The 13,133-nt window shown below is 41.7% G+C and overlaps 1 protein-coding gene and 1 long non-coding RNA gene across 2 annotated transcripts in view; one reads left to right on the top strand and one right to left on the bottom strand.

Moving 5' to 3' along the window:
- The window catches only part of LOC117517132, a 40,719-nt gene extending 31,687 nt beyond the window's left edge, over positions 1-9,032 (top strand). Inside the window, exon 6 of the long non-coding RNA XR_004562661.1 lies at positions 9,023-9,032. This is a non-coding gene — a long non-coding RNA (uncharacterized LOC117517132). The remainder of the gene's footprint in view (positions 1-9,022) is intronic.
- The window catches only part of kctd16b (potassium channel tetramerization domain containing 16b), a 321,307-nt gene that overhangs the window by 123,830 nt on the left and 184,344 nt on the right, over positions 1-13,133 (bottom strand).

The following is a 13,133-nucleotide window of genomic DNA, read 5'->3' as shown; positions in this document are numbered from 1 at the left end:
GTCATCATCTTTCAAAAGCAGTAAAAAACAGTATTAGAAGTCAGAGTTTATCTCGGTATCCAGGGTTTTCATGTATCCCATAATCCCTTGAGCGTTAGAGAGTCGCTGCAGTCAAAACAACATAGAGAATCCACATGATGACAATTGTAAATGAATATTATACAGTGGTCCCTTGCTATATCGTGGTTCACCTTTCGCGGCCTTGCAGTTTCGCTGATTTTTTTTTAGTGCAATTTTGCATGCTTCTTATTCTTTTTTTTTTCTTTTAACAGCACATTGTGTTCTGCGTCCTCATCAGGCAGGTCGGTCGGCATCACCGCAATTGCTCTCACTGCCTCCGATGCACTTACCAAGTCTGCGGGCTGCGGGTAAGCTCTGCAGCGGGCCACTCACACCGCCCCACTGTCTGCTGTGTGGAGTTGCAGACAAAATCTGGCATCAGGTCCAGAGACTACGCTCGCTGTTTTGATGCAGAGCACTCCAGCAGCCAACAAGGATAGAATTCTTGCGGAAAAATCCGCAGCGCTGCATGGTCTCGGTAACCACAGCCGCAGTGCTCCGTGGCCACTGAGAGAAGTTTGTATCTTTTTAATGACTTGGATTCTTTGCGGATCCTGCATCCGTCCCGCAACGGTAACACCGGAGGCAGTGAACAAAGAAACAGCATGCAAATTGTGTTCTACGTGTGTCTGTTTATAAGAATCTTCTCGCCCAGAAGAAACAAGAGCGCCAACAACTACCCATAGCTGTGTTCTTCACTCGGAAAAAGACACCTGCACCAAGGTGTCACTCAGTGGAAAAAGACGCTGCGGAGCGGTGCAAGGACGAAGAGGCGCGGTCAGAGGAACTGTGAAATACTGGTCAGTCACTATTAATAATTTCTTATGTGTCCAACCTCGTAGGTTGATCGTTAAAATTAAATTCGTTAGTTCTAAAAGCCATCATAATTATTGATAGGAAAATATTCTATTTTTATTTCTCAAACAAATGTTTGGGCCTGAAAACAGGTTTGATCTTTAGTTTCATTCTGTAATACTGGACTTATTTTTCTAATAATGTTTGAAATTTGAGTGTTTACACAGAGAGAAAAGTGAGAAAATTTGAGAAAACTGTATAAAGTGTGTAGTGAGGGGTTTTACAGCCTTAAAACATCTATAATTGTAAAGAATAAGGCTGACTACTTCATGGATTTCGCTTATCGCAAGTTATTTTTAGAACGTAACTCCCGTGTTAAACGAGGGACCACGGTACTACAAAAATGTATTTTTTTTTATGATTTTAATCATGTTAATAAGAGACTGCATGCATGATACCCTGAAAACTTGCTAAAACAATTATAACAAATAATCTGTGTTTGTTGCGTTTAATCAATCAATCAATCAATTTTATTTATATAGCGCCAAATCACAACAAACAGTTACCCCAAGGTGCTTTATATTGTAAGGCAAGGCCATACAATAATTACGTAAAAACCCCAACGGTCAAAACGACCCCCTGTGAGCAAGCACTTGGCGACAGTGGGAAGGAAAAACTCCCTTTTAACAGGAAGAAACCTCCAGCAGAACCAGGCTCAGGGAGGGGCAGTCTTCTGCTGGGACTGGTTGGGGCTGAGAGAGAGAACCAAGAAAAAGACATGCTGTGGAGGGGAGCAGAGATCAATCACTAACGATTAAATGCAGAGTGGTGCATACAGAGCAAAAAGAGAAAGAAACACACAGTGCATCATGGGAACCCCCCAGCAGTCTAAGTCTATAGCAGCATAACTAAGGGATGGTTCAGGGTCACCTGATCCAGCCCTAACTATAAGCTTTAGCAAAAAGGAAAGTTTTAAGCCTAATCTTAAAAGTAGAGAGGGTGTCTGTCTCCCTGATCTGAATTGGGAGCTGGTTCCACAGGAGAGGAGCCTGAAAGCTGAAGGCTCTGCCTCCCATTCTACTCTTACAAACCCTAGGAACTACAAGTAAGCCTGCAGTTTGAGAGCGAAGCGCTCTATTGGGGTGATATGGTACTATGAGGTCCCTAAGATAAGATGAGACCTGATTATTCAAAACCTTATAAGTAAGAAGAAGAATTGTAAATTATATTCTAGAATTAACAGGAGGCCAATATGGGTGAGATATGCTCTCTCCTTCTAGTCCCGGTTAGTACTCTAGCTGCAGCATTTTGAATTAACTGAAGGCTTTTCAGGGAACTTTTAGGACAACCTGATAATAATGAATTACAATAGTCCAGCCTAGAGGAAATAAATGCATGAATTAGTTTTTCAGCATCACTCTGAGACAAGACCTTTCTAATTTTAGAGATATTGCGTAAATGCAAAAAAACAGTCTTACATATTTGTTTAATATGCGCTTTGAATGACATATCCTGATCAAAAATGACTCCAAGATTTCTCACAGTATTACTAGAGGTCAGGGTAATGCCATCCAGAGTAAGGATCTGGTTAGACACCATGTTTCTAAGATTTGTGGGGCCAAGTACAATAACTTCAGTTTTATCTGAGTTTAAAAGCAGGAAATTAGAGGTCATCCATGTCCTTATGTCTGTAAGACAATCCTGCAGTTTAGCTAATTGGTGTGTGTCTTCTGGCTTCATGGATAGATAAAGCTGGGTATCATCTGCGTAACAATGAAAATTTAAGCAGTGCCGTCTAATAATACTGCCTAAGGGAAGCATGTTTAAAGTGAATAAAATTGGTCCTAGCACAGAACCTTGTGGAACTCCATAATTAACCTTAGTCTGTGAAGAACATTCCCCATTTACATGACCAAATTGTAATCTATTAGATAAATATGATTCAAACCACCGCAGCGCAGTGCCTTTAATACCTATGGCATGCTCTAATCTCTGTAATAAATTTTATGGTCAACAGTATCAAAGCAGCACTGAGGTCTAACAGAACAAGCACAGAGATGAGTCCACTGTCTGAGGCCATAAGAAGATCATTTGTAACCTTCACTAATGCTGTTTCTGTACTATGATGAATTCTAAAACCTGACTGAAACTCTTCAAATAGACCATTCCTCTGCAGATGATCAGTTAGCTGTTTTACAACTACCCTTTCAAGAATTTTGAGAGAAAAGGAAGGTTGGAGATTGGCCTATAATTAGCTAAGATAGCTGGATCAAGTGATGGCTTTTTAAGTAATGGTTTAATTACTGCCACCTTAAAAGCCTGTGGTACATAGCCAATTAATAAAGATAGATTGATCATATTTAAGATCGAAGCATTAAATAATGTAGGCGTCCTTGAGCAGCCTGGTAGGAATGGGGTCTAATAGACATGTTGATGGTTTGGATGAAGTAACTAATGAAAATAACTCAGACAGAACAATCTGAGAGAAAGAGTCTAACCAAATACCGGCATCACTGAAAGCAGCCAAAGATAACGATACATCTTTGGGATGGTTATGAGTAATTTTTTCTCTAATAGTTAAAATTTTATTAGCAAAGAAAGTCATGAAGTCATTACTAGTTAAAGTTAAAGGAATACTCAGCTCAATAGAGCTCTGACTCTTTGTCAGCCTGGCTACAGTGCTGAAAAGAAACCTGGGGTTGTTCTTATTTCTTCAATTAGTGATGAGTAGTAAGATGTCCTAGCTTTACGGAGGGCTTTTTATAGAGCAACAGACTCTTTTTCCAGGCTAAGTGAAGATCTTCTAAATTAGTGAGACGCCATTCCTCTCCAACATACGGGTTATCTGCTTAAGCTGCGAGTTTGTGAGTTATACCACGGAGTCAGGCACTTCTGATTTAAAGCTCTCTTTTTCAGAGGAGCTACAGCATCCAAAGTTGTCTTCAATGAGGATGTAAAACTATTGACGAGATACTCTATCTCACTACAGAGTTAGGTAGCTACTCTGCACTGTGTTGGTATATGGCATTAGAGAACATAAAGAAGGAATCATATCCTTAAACCTAGTTACAGCGCTTTCTGAAAGACTTCTAGTGTAATGAAACGTATTCCCCACTGCTGGGTAGTCCATCAGAGTAAATGTAAATGTTATTAAGAAATGATCAGACAGAAGGGAGTTTTCAGGGAATACTGTTAAGTCTTCAATTTCCATACCATAAGTCAGAACAAGATCTAAGATATGATTAAAGTGGTGGGTGGACTCATTTACATTTTGATCAAAGCCAATTGAGTCTAATAATAGATTAAATGCAGTGTTGAGGCTGTCATTCTCAGCATCTGTGTGGATGTTAAAATCGCCCACTATAATTATCTTATCTGAGCTAAGCACTAAGTCAGACAAAAGGTCTGAAAATTCACAGAGAAACTCACAGTAACGAGCAGGTGGACGATAGATAATAACAAATAAAACTGGTTTTTGGGACTTCCAATTTGGATGGACAAGACTAAGAGCCAAGCTTTCAAATGAATTAAAGCTCTGTCTGGGTTTATGATTAATTAATAAGCTGGAATGGAAGATTGCTGCTAATCCTCCGCCTCGGCCCGTGCTACGAGCGTTCTGGCAGTTAGTGTGACTCGGGGGTGTTGACTCATTTTAACTAACATATTCATCCTGCTGTAACCAGGTTTCTGTAAGGCAGAATAAATCAATATGTTGATCAATTATTATATCATTTACTAACAGGGACTTAGAAGAGAGAGACCTAATGTTTAATAGACCACATTTAACTGTTTTAGTCTGTGATGCAGTTGAAGGTGCTATATTATTTTTTCTTTTTGAATTTTTATGCTTTAAATAGATTTTTGCTGGTTATTGGTGGTCTGGGAGCAGGCACCGTCTCTACGGGGATGGGGTAATGAGGGGATGGCAGGGGGAGAGAAGCTGCAGAGAGGTGTGTAAGACTACAACTCTGCTTCCTGGTCCCAACCCTGGATAGTCACGGTTTGGAGGATTTAAGAAAATTGGCCAGATTTCTAGAAATGAGAGCTGCTCCATCCAAAGTGGGATGGATGCCATCTCTCCTAACAAGACCAGGTTTTCCCCAGAAGCTTTGCCAATTATCTATGAAGCCCACCTCATTTTTTGGACACCACTCAGACATCCAGCAATTCAAGGAGAACATGCGGCTAAACATGTCATTTCACTCCCGGTCTGATTGGGGAGGGGCCCAGAGAAAACTACAGAGTCCGACATTGTTTTTGCAAAGTTACACACCGATTCAATGTTAATTTTAGTGACCTCCGATTGGCGTAATTGGGTGTCATTACTGCCAACATGAATTACAATCTTACCAAATTTACGCTTAGCCTTAGCCAGCAGTTTCAAATTTCCTTCAATGTCGCCTGCTCTGGCCCCCGGAAGACAACTGACTATGGTTGCTGGTGTTGCTAACTTCACATTTCTCAAAACAGAGTCGCCAATAACCAGAGTTTGATCCTCGGCGGGTGTGTCGTCGAGTGGGGAAAAATGGTTAGAAATGTGAACGGGTTGGTGGTGTACACGGGGCTTCTGTTTAGAACTACGCTTCCTCCTCACATTCACCCAGTCGGCCTGCTTTCCTGGCTGCTCGGGATCTGCCAGAGGGAAACTAACGGCGGCTAAGCTACCTTGGTCCGCACTGACTACAGGGGCCTGGCTAGCTGTAGAATTTTCCTCGGTGCGGAGCCGAGTCTCCAATTCGCCCAGCCTGGCCTCCAAAGCTACGAATAAGCTACACTTATTACAAGTACCATTACTGCTAAAGGAGGCCGAGGAATAACAAAACATTTCACACCCAGAGCAGAAAAGTGCAGGAGAGACAGGAGAAGCCGCCATGCTAAACCGGCTAAGAGCTAGTAGCTGTGCTAAGCTAGCGGATTCCTAAAGACTCACAAAGTGAATAATGTGTAAATAATTTAGAGGTGATTCAGCAGAGGGAGTGCTTTAGTTAAGGCACGTGAAGATTACACTGTGAAACAAATCGTTATCTAGGTAACTAGATCAATCTAACTGCGCAGATTAAACAGCTAACAGATACAGCAAAACACCGCTGTTCTCCGGAACAGGAAGTGATACAATACCGCATGGAATTTAATAAACGGAAACCGAATATCAGACATATTATATATATTAGTCTGGAACAAAGAGGACAGTGTTGTAAAGAACAATAATCAAGACATTAAAGAGCAAACTTCACTTTCCTCCAGAATGACATGATCATGAAGCGAGCGTAGCTCACAGCAGCTCCCATTGAAAATAACAGAGAGACAACCTGTGATTCTCACGTTTACATAAAACAAACACAATAACAACGTCTATAAACCCAGAGAATATATTCATGAGAGTTTTAGGCACAATATAAAAATAGTTTTATGTTGCAGTGTTAATGGTGTTGTCTGTGTGCAGCGGTTAAAGTGCAGTGTGATCAGAGGGTCTCAATGCAGTTCTCAATGTTACTGAGATCTCACAGCGCGGCGACCTCTCCGAGGTTTTGCGGGATTTGAAACCTAAAGAGGGCGGATTAGCTATATACACCATCATTTAGGAGCTAAAAGCTGCCACTTTTTTCAAACGCTGTGATTTTAGGGTGTATAATATATAGGGGTATAAATGTTTTTGACTGTTAAACTTTGCTCACTTTACCAGAAAAAAATGTTAGCGAAACCCTGAAAGTTATCTAAACTAAATTTATCGGAAGATAATTGGTCCGATGATGGTTTTAAAACATATCTGAAAAGCTAATCCGCTAGCAAAAACATTAGCTTCGATAATTATCCCCCACCACTGGACACAGACCTTGGACAAGTTTAAAGATATCTAACCTTGATGTATTTTAAGAGGTTAAAAAGTCACATTCTGTTTTATTGTGTTTTTGTTTTTGAGTGACGAACGTGACAGCCAATCAGAGTAGAGCTGCACCATGAAGTCAGTTGATGGTCACTTCAAAACTGCTTTGGTTTGTGTGTTTATATATGTTTCTCATATATTATGTAAAAGCTAGCGAGAAATAAAGTTGTTGCATGAATTTTGTGTATTGTTGATCTGAAAATTGTATTCAGCGATTCACTGTTGTTTATTTTTGATTATCCAGATGCACAGTGTATATCATTCATTTGATGATTGATTTGGTCAGGGGATTGATTTTATGATCCTCTGGAGATAAGGCCAGGTCATAAACAACAGACAGGAAGGAGGCGTGTGGCAAACGTGAAAGAACACCACTTGTCTCATTCTCATTACCATCACTAAGGTGCCCTTGAGTATGGACCATAATTTGCAAGTTTCACCCAGTGTGTAATTGAGCACCTTGAATGACTGCAATCTGACATCAGTGTGTGTCTGTGTAAATTGGTGAATGTAGCGTAAAGCACTTTGAATCTCCTCCTGAGCTGAAAAATGCTATAATGGGGTTCATTTATAATCATGTTTGGTGTAGGGCTTGATGCCCATTGGTGCCAATGCTCATCCCTGGATACCGTAATGTGAAGCGGATAAGAGTCTACAACTTCCCCCAGATGGGATGCCAGTACCCTTTTACAGCTGGGTGGACTGGGACAAATTGTTTTATCCTTGGACACACACATTTAGCCTAAAGCACACCTTGAACTGGACATAGGTGTTTGGCGAGGCCAACAGCTTTGCAGTAAAAATCCTTGGATGCCACTGGAATGACTTTGTATCAAAAGAACATTTAATTGGGGAGACTAGGATGAGGTGTACTCTTTCCACTGAGAGGTCAGCTATTACCCAATGTGAAGGTGCCTCAGTATTCAGGACCCTACCACCTGCAAGTGTAGTGTTCCTCGATGCAAAGTACCACCATGTTCCCGGACCTGACATGAGCTTTGGCTAATTATCATAAGAAATCCCAATTAATAGATACTTAGCACGGTACTGTATATCTGTTTTATAGCTTCATTATCTGTAATTTGCTGTGATTATTAACCATATAACTTGCACTGTACTATATGGTTGAGCTGTCATAAGATCTTATGAGCAGCCACATGAATAAATGGATAGCTGATGTACACTAAATACAAATTTCACAAGTCATATCCGCCTTCCACATCCCTGAACCATGTTGCACAGTCCAGTTAACACTGCTGAATGCTAATTTGGATATTACACAAGATTTTCTTCAAAGGCTTTCCTTAAATATCTGCAGGCTGAGGCTAAACTAAATTGGTGAGCTTGTTTTAAAATGCAAGGATTGGTCGGACCAAATGACTTTTGTGAAGCATAATGATGCAACATTAGCAGAGAACTGAAATGAGCTGCACGTGTCTGGTAGGATTACTCTATCTGGGAGCCGCATCAGAATCAGAATGACTGGATAATGATCTCCGAGACACACAGATTGATCTGCTTTTCCATCACTGTAATGACTGCATACTGTAAGACATCGAAAACACTATGATTAGACTTGCAGAAAGAACACACCAGGAGCACTAAATGTTGGGAAATTACTTCCTGCTGACAACAGAGATTTTTAAAGTCCCATCTGAGGCTGTGCAAACGGAGGCTGGGTCACAGTCAGGCCGTGTCATATAATAATTTGTGCTCTGTCTGTCAGACAGAACGACAGTGCTTCATCAGCAATTAGAAGTTGCTGATGAAGTAAGTGGTGTTTTTCCCAACACCAAGAGCCTGAATCCTCAGTTATAGATAAATGCAATCATATTAACCAAATGTAACAGAAATTACTGTTTCTATTTAAGGAGTCAGTCACAACATATTAGAGTTGAAAGAAAATCATGAATACGAGCTCACAGCACACATTCAGCTTTTGCATACTGATCCCATACCTTTCTGACTGGAAGAACAACTGGCATCCTTGTCGATCAGAAGATGTCCTTCAGAAAATATTGCTATGCACTGGGCTCCTGGAACTTTTGGATTTGGACTCAATATTGGATCATTGTTCTGCAAACTGGTCAGGTGTGCATTGTATAATCATTTTTCCACTATAGGTCTGTGTAAAAAAAAAAAGTAAAGATTTGGTTTCAAGTGCTATATCATCCTTCAAAGAAGGTAGAAGTAGTCAGTGATATATGGACTCTGAGACCCATTGGTGATGGTACTTATCCTTGGATACCATAGCATGAAGTCCTATGGTTCCTCCTAGATGAGACAACAGTTAATCGCATCTTACATCCCCCACCCCACCCCCCCACCAGTCAAGGTCAGTACCCATTTTCAGCTTGGTGAACTGGGATAATGCAAATGCATTGAGTTGGAAGCAAGGGCACAATTTAGAAATAGAAAATGGGGGGACAAAGTGGGGGGACATGTTCTGGCATGTCCAGGCTCATCCACAATTTCTCGGATAGTCACACGACTGAAAAACCACCGAAAGCCGTCTGAAAGCCATCTCAAAGCTGTCCTGTGAGACCAACACGGAGGTGTTTTGTCCCGCACCATGAACGGCTCTGTGGCGCATCCCTCCGCTTCTCTTTCCATGAAAAAAACTCCTGTAACAGTGGAATGTGGCGAAAAAGTACTGATGTCCACGTCTCCTGCCATTTTTGTGTAAGTCAGACGACGTCCCGGATCAACTAAGCGTTCACGTTGGAAATTATCTGGTTGATTCAGCCTGTCGATCGGCGCTCGGAGCGTGGCGCACTCTCAGCAGCTGTGGGCGGTCTTTAAACCGGCTGGAGCACTCCTTAATCTGTGTAATCCCCAGAAAATCGTCACTGAAAGCCATCTGAATTTTCCAAATGGTGTCCACCTGGAGGTCTCTCACAGTTTCTGGAAAAAATTGATGCAGCAAAGCTCCAAATTGTTCAGACATTTATTCGCAATAAAAATCCGACGAGAGGGGTGGACCACTGCTCACACAAAGCCTGCTCACAGGCAAATGACGCAACCGACAGGCGTGAAAAAACTCACGCAAGCGCACGAAGGTTCAAGCTTGGCTGATGCAATCACACGTGATTCAAATCCATATGGTTTTTGAAAAAAATAAAAAGGTTGGATACTTTTCTAACAGACCTCGTATAAGTACTTTATTCTGAGAATAGCCAGCATTGATTTTATTAACATCCTGGTGTAAATGAGGTATCACCACATGTGTAGAACTCAAAAAGAATGATAGGTTGAGTTTCATTAAAAAAACAACTGCAATGTGGTAAATGTATTCATAAATATGAAAGAACAGGCTCTTAATAATTCTTAACTATCGCATAAGTTTGAAAAAACAGATCATAAGTTTAGGATAAATTACTTATCATGAATTTAATTTTCGAAGTGGCACTAATGACAACACTCATACTGAACATAATTTCGCTTGCATAGACTGATTTTGTAGATCAAGCAATAATTGAAGATGGGCTTTCTGAGGTCCCAAATAGCTTTTCTGATTTCCCTTTCTAACTTTCAGAATTTAGTAAATTAGCATATGGTCCATTGATACTTATGTGTAGACACTAGTCCCTAGAGGCAACTATTTTTGGTTTCAATTCTGGGCAAATGCAGTCCCAGAAAATTCTGAGTGTGACAAACAAGAAACAGATGTTGTAAACAAGACAATGCTGCTAACAATACAAACTTGCAAAAACAAAGATACTATTCTGACATGGTTTTGCACATAAGACTGGCATAGTATGTTTCAAGTACACACATATATGTCAGAAGGTGGAGGGGCATACCATATTCTGTCCCCCCTGGTTGAAAAGGTGGGGGGGACATGTCCCCCCTATCCCCACCATATTACACCCATGCTTGGTAGTGTACATGTTGGTAGCCAACTCCATCAGAGCCAAGTCAGTTGAGCTGGGCTACCAATATGTCTCTGTGTCCTTGGAAAAGCCAGTTTATCTGCATTGTCCCAGTCCACTCATCTGTAAGTGACCAGTGAGATAGGCTAGGTGACCAGATATAGAGATAGGATATAGAGTGCAGTTAAATTCATAATTAAGGAATAGAATAAATTACTGCAAATGTGCAGAATGTACTCAAAGGTTAAGTGATGGATTGTGCACGGAGATTTGGGTTGTAGTTTTTCTGTCAGTGTTAAACTATTTTGCTCTCATTCCCCATCCATAGTTTAGTTTGCCCAATGAAATACTATCTGGTGATAAGCCGGCCCCTAATTTTACATTTTCCATTAGCTTATCAGTCCCATTACATAGCTAGAGGAGCAGCTCTAGACAACCTTGAGTTTACTGGGGTCTGTGTTTGGATTGCAACAGACATCGTCGTTTTTAGTCTTCTGTGGTCTGTGCATAATCCAGCATATTGGTGCCTGAGTGTTGAGAAGCCTAAGGTGATATGTTGCATTTGCCTGTGGCAAATAGATGGTTACTTACAGTGGAGCAAAAAAGTATTTAGTTAGCCCTTGATTGTGCAAGTTCTCCTACTTAGAAAGATGAGAGAGGTCTGTAATTTTCAACATAGGTACACTTCAACTATGAGAGACAAATAACATTGTATGATTTTTAAAGAATTTATTTGTAAATTATGGTAGAAAATAAGTATTTGGTCAATAATAAAAGTTCAACTCAATATTTTGTAACATAATCTTAACCGGGTTTGCACACACTGTAGCTGGTATTTTGGCCCATTCCTCCATGCAGATCTCCTCGAGAGCAGTGACGTTTTGGGGCTGTCGCTGGGCAACACGGACTTTCAACTCTCTCCACAAATTGTCTATGGGGTTGAGGTCTGGAGACTGGCTTGGCCACTCCAGGACCTTGAAATACTTTTTACGGAGCCACTCCTTCATTGCCTCAGTGGTGTGTTTGGGATCATTGTTGGAAGACCCAGCCATGTTGCATCTTCTATGCTCTCACTGAAGGAAGATGGTTTTGGCTTAAAATCTCACGATACATGACCCCGTTCATTCTTCCCTTAACATGGATCAGTCGTCCTGTCCCCTTTGCAGAAAAACAGCCCCAAAGCATGATGTTTCCACCCCCATGCTTCACAGTAGGTGTGGTGTTCTTGGAATGCAACTCAGCATTCTTCTTCCTTAAAACACAAAGAGTTGAGTTTTTACCAAAATGTTCTATTTTGGTTTCATCTGACCGTGTGATATTCTCTCAGTCCTCTTCTGGATCATCCACATGCTCTCTGGCAAACTTCAGACGGGCCTGGTCATATACTGTCTTAAGCAGGGAGACATGCTTGGCACTGCAGGATTTGAGTCCCTCTTTGCGTAGTGTATAAGCTTTGTTACTTTGGGCCCAGCTCTTTGCAGGTCATTCATCAGGGCCCTCCGTGTAGTTCTGGGATTTTTGTTCACTGTTCTCATGATCATTTTAACTCCACAGGATGACATCTTGCGTGGAGCCCCAGATCGAGAGAGATTATCAATGGTCTTGTATGTCTTCCATTTTCTTACAATTGCTCCCACAGTTGATTTATTCACACCAACCTGCTTGACTATTGTAGATTCACTCTTCCCAGCCTGGTGCAGGTCTACAATGTTCTTCCTGGTGTCCTTTGACAGCTCTTTGGTCTTGGCCGTGGCTGAGTTTGGAGTCTGACTGTTTGAGGCTGTGGATAGGTGTCTTTTATACAGATAACAAGTTCCAACAGGTGCCATTAATACAGGTAACAGGTGGAGGAGGTTGTGTGGGCCGCCAGAAGAGGAGGTACTGCTGGCCCACCACCAGAGGGCGCCCTGCCTGAAGTGCGGGCTTCAGGCATGAGAGGGCGCTGCCGCCTTAGGAACAAGCCGTGGTGACAGCTGTCACCCATCATCCGTGACAGCTGTCACTGATCATCAAATCCACATCTGGAATAAAAGCAGGAAGACACCTCCACCACATTGCCGAGATATCATCTTCTACCAGAGGTAATATCCTCAGCCTTTTGTAGTATTTTCTAAATCTGTTTATTGTGAGTGTTTGCAGGAGTACCGGTCCTTAGTTTGTGGAGGCTGTGCAAGACGGCACTCTTTTTCCTCTGAGGGATCGCTGCAACATATTGAGTGAGAGGTGGAGGTGGAATTCCCACCAGGATTGTTACTGGGTGTTCACACACCCACCCTTGACTGTCTTTGCTTTCTGACAGCAGTACCAGATCCGACACGCCATGACGGTGGCCACCTGGGGACTTCGGGACTTGGCGGCTCCAGTATTCCTCGGGTTCGGTGGCAGTGGAAATCGTGTGGTTCCGGTTCGTTTCCAGACGGGCGTCTCCTATCGTCGAGCCTGCCCACACGACACCTTTGTTGATTGACTTGTGCACATTCTGTAATCTGCTGTGTTTGGTTGTGTCATTCACAACAGTAAAG

This window comes from Thalassophryne amazonica, chromosome 9 (genome assembly GCF_902500255.1).
Source record: "Thalassophryne amazonica chromosome 9, fThaAma1.1, whole genome shotgun sequence".
Taxonomy (NCBI): Eukaryota; Metazoa; Chordata; class Actinopteri; order Batrachoidiformes; family Batrachoididae; genus Thalassophryne; species Thalassophryne amazonica.
The sequence above is the reverse complement of the archived record's forward strand: the minus strand, read 5'-3'. Positions and strand labels throughout refer to the sequence as shown.